Source organism: Miscanthus floridulus, chromosome 7 (genome assembly GCF_019320115.1).
Source record: "Miscanthus floridulus cultivar M001 chromosome 7, ASM1932011v1, whole genome shotgun sequence".
Lineage (NCBI taxonomy): Eukaryota > Viridiplantae > Streptophyta > Magnoliopsida > Poales > Poaceae > Miscanthus > Miscanthus floridulus.
The window spans coordinates 11920225-11924263 of record NC_089586.1 but is presented as its reverse complement, the minus strand read 5'-3'; positions in this window follow the sequence as shown (position 1 = coordinate 11924263).

The window sequence follows — 4039 nt, the reverse complement described above, 5'->3', positions numbered from 1 at the left end:
GGCATTCTCCCCGGACAGAGCTCCACACCTCTCGGGCAGATCACGCTACCTGTGCAGTTTGGGACTCCGGACCACTTCCGCACCGACTACGTCAACTTCGTGGTCGCTGATTTCGATGGCACCTACCATGCTATTCTTGGTCGACCGTCACTCACCAAGTTCATGGCCATACCTCATTACAGGTATCTGGTGCTCAAGATGCCTACTGAGAAAGGAGTTTTAACCCTCAGGGGCAACGTATACGTAGCTTATACCTGCGAGGACGACAGCTTCAAAATAGCAGAGGCCCACGACCTCTCTATTCGCATGGCCGAGACCATGCTCGACGCTAAGAAGACCCTGGCCGACCACTTGGAGATCCCAGAGCTCAAGGCTCCACGCAAGAACATCAGATCCAAGGAGCACAAGACGATCCAGCTGGTCGAGGGCGATCCCAGCAAAACGGCCCTCATCGGGGCCGACCTGGATCCCAAATAGGAAGACGCGCTCGTCAGGTTCTTGAGGGGCAACGTGGATGTGTTTGCATGGAAACCTTCCGACATGCCCGGTGTACCTCGGGACTTGATTGAGCACTCCTTAAATGTCAACAGCAAAGCCAAACCAATCAAGCAGAAGCTACGACGGTTCGCTCGCGACAAAAAGGAGGCGATTAGGGTAGAAGTTACACGGCTTTTGGCAGCCGGATTTATCAAAGAAGTGTATCATCTGGAATGGTTAGCCAACCCGGTTCTTGTACGCAAAAAGAATAATGAATGGAGAATGTGCGTTGATTACACTGATCTCAACAAACACTGCCCTAAGGACCCCTTTGGCTTACCTCGCATAGACAAGGTCGTAGATTCAACCGCCAGTTGCGAGCTGCTTTTCTTTCTCGATTGCTACTCTGGTTATCACCAGATCGCTCTCAAAAAGGACGACCAGATCAAGACATCTTTCATCACGCCTTTTGGCGCCTACTGCTACATGACTATGTCGTTCGGGCTCAAAAACGCCGGTGCTACCTACCAACGCGCTATACAGGCCTGCCTCAACAACGAGATAAAAGACGGCCTCGTCGAGGCTTACGTCGACGATGTAGTTGTCAAAACCAAGGAAGCACATACCCTTGTTGACAATCTGGAACGCACCTTCACAGCCCTTAATACGTTCCAATGGAAATTAAACCCAAAGAAGTGCATCTTTGGTGTCCCTTCTGGCATATTGCTCGGCAACGTCGTCAGTTACGACGGCATACGCCCTAACCCGGAGAAAGTCAAAGCTGTCTTAGACATGAAGCCCCCAAAAAAGGTGAAGGATGTCCAGAAGCTCACCGGCTGCATGGCTGCTCTAAGCCGTTTCATATCAAGATTAGGAGAAAAAGGACTACCGTTCTTCAAACTGCTCAAATCGTCCGAGAAGTTTGAGTGGTCGGAGGAGGCAGACGCTGCCTTCACGCAGCTGAAACAATACCTCACGTCACCTCCGGTACTTACTGCTCCAAGAGAAGACGAAACTCTCCTACTTTACATTGCGGCAACCGATCGGGTGGTTTCCACTACAATGGTGGTCGAGCGCGACGAGCCGGGCCACGCCTACAAGGTACAACGGCCAATTTATTTCATTAGTGAGGTACTCAACGAATCCAAGACCAGGTACCCACAGATTCAGAAACTGCTCTACGCCATACTGATAACATCCCGAAAGTTGAGACATTACTTCGACGGATATCGTGTGGTGGTCATGACCGAGTATCCTTTGGGGGACATCATTCGCAATAAGGATGCGAACGGGCGCATCGTCAAATGGGCAATGGAGCTATGCCCCTTTTCCTTGGAATTTGCAAGCCGTACTACAATCAAGTCTCAGGCACTCATCGATTTCATCGTCGAGTGGACAGACTTTAGCACGCCTGCCTCTCCGGGATCCAACGAATATTGGACAATGTACTTCGACGGTTCTCTCAACATTGACGGTGCGGGAGCAGGAGTTCTTTTCGTATCACCATCCAAGGAGCAGCTCCGGTATGTCCTCAGGATTTATTTCCCAGCATCTAATAATGCCGCCGAGTATGAAGCATGCCTGCATGGTCTACGCATTGCGGTCGAGCTTGGAGTTAAACGTCTCTATGTCTACGGAGATTCAGCTCTGGTCATCAACCAACTCAACAAAGACTGGGACACGACCAGTGAAAAGATGGACGCATATTGCAAATCGATAAGAAAGCTGGAAGGCAGGTTCTATGGCATCGAGTACATACATGTGGTCCGGGACAAGAACCAGGCAGCGGATGCGTTGTCAAAGTTAGGATCATCCCGAGCCAAAATCCCACATGGCGTATTCGTCCAAGACCTGCTCACGCCTTCCATTGAAGACGAAGATTCAACAACCGACAAAGTTTCAGACCAGCAATTAGTGGCTACGGTTCCGGCGCCGACCACAACCGAGCCGCTTCCGACCACTCATGAGCCGGACTGGAGAACGCCTTTCATCAAGTACTTGACAGATGGTAGCGGTTATGTCGATCGAACAGAAAATGAGCGCCTGATGCGTCGTAGTAAGCAGTATCTGCTCGTCGATGGCAAGTTATGGCGCAAAAACGCTAAGGAGGAAATCTTGATGAAGTGTATGACCCAGGAGGAGGGCGAGCATCTCCTAGACCAAATCCACTCTGGCTCCTGCGGCAACCACGCGGCCTCAAGAACACTGGTCGGTAAGGCTTTCCGAGTAGGTTTCTATTGGCCGTCAGCAGTGGCCGACGCAGAGAAGCTAGTCCGCCGCTGCGAGGGTTGTCAGTTCTTCTCCAAGAGAATCCATGTACCAGCACATGAGATCCAGACGATTCCAGCCTCTTGGCCCTTCGCATGCTGGGGACTGGACATGATCGGGCCTTTCAAACCAGCTCCTAGGAAGTTTACATGCGTCTTCATGTTAATTGATAAGTTTTCTAAGTGGATAGAATACATGCCTCTGGTACAGGCATCTTCAGAGAAAGCTATCACATTCCTCGACCAGGTCATCCACCGTTTCGGCGTGCCCAACAGCATCATTACTGATCTGGGAACTCAGTTCACCGGGAACGTTTTTTGGGACTTCTGCGATGAAAGGAGCATAGTTGTAAAATACGTCTCGGTGGCGCATCCTAGGGCTAACGGACAAGTCGAGCGGGCAAATGGCATGATCTTGGACGCATTGAAGAAGAGGATGTACAGAGAAAACGATAAAGCTCCTGGAAGATGGCTCAAGGAGTTACCAGCCGTTGTCTGGGGCCTCCGAACTCAGCCCAGTCGTAACACCGGCGTCTCACCATACTTTATGGTTTACGGCGCTGAGGCAGTCCTCCCACCAGATATAGCTTTCAGATTAGCACGGGTAGAAAACTTCGACGAAGGCAAGGTCAACGAAGTACGGGAGCTAGAAGTTAACAGCGCAGAAGAGAAAAGGCTTGATTCTTGCGTACGCACGGCCAAATACCTTGCTGTTTTGCGCAGGTACTACAACAAGACCGTTAAAGAGCGTTTCTTCGTGGTCGGGGACCTAGTCCTGAAGTGGAAGACGAACCAGGCCGGTGTCCACAAACTCGCAACCCCATGGGAGGGACCCTTCATGATCAAGGAAGTCACACGTCCAATGTCTTACAGGTTAGCTCATCTAGACGGCACGGACGTACCGAACTCATGGCACATCGACAAGCTTAGACGCTTCTATGCTTAACTACTGAGATATGTACTCTACTTGTATTTTCGATTTACTTTACTAAAGCAACTATGATTTCTCCGACCACTCTAATGTGTCACTCTAAATTTTATGGTTATTCTAACTTAAGCCAGTACAAGCCGACCACCACTCCTTCTACGGTTTTCGGAGCAGGCCCTGTCTCCGGTTCCTCCCAACACGTGCATGGGATCCGCTCTCTACGTTGCGGGTGATCGGCAGGTCCCCCCTGGTTTGACTTGTCTGCGTCCACGTGTGCACAGGTCATAGTACCTCATACTCCGACCACATGCCAGACTAGGGCCGCACAAACTTTTCAGGATGACGTGTCGAGCAAAACGGTACAACT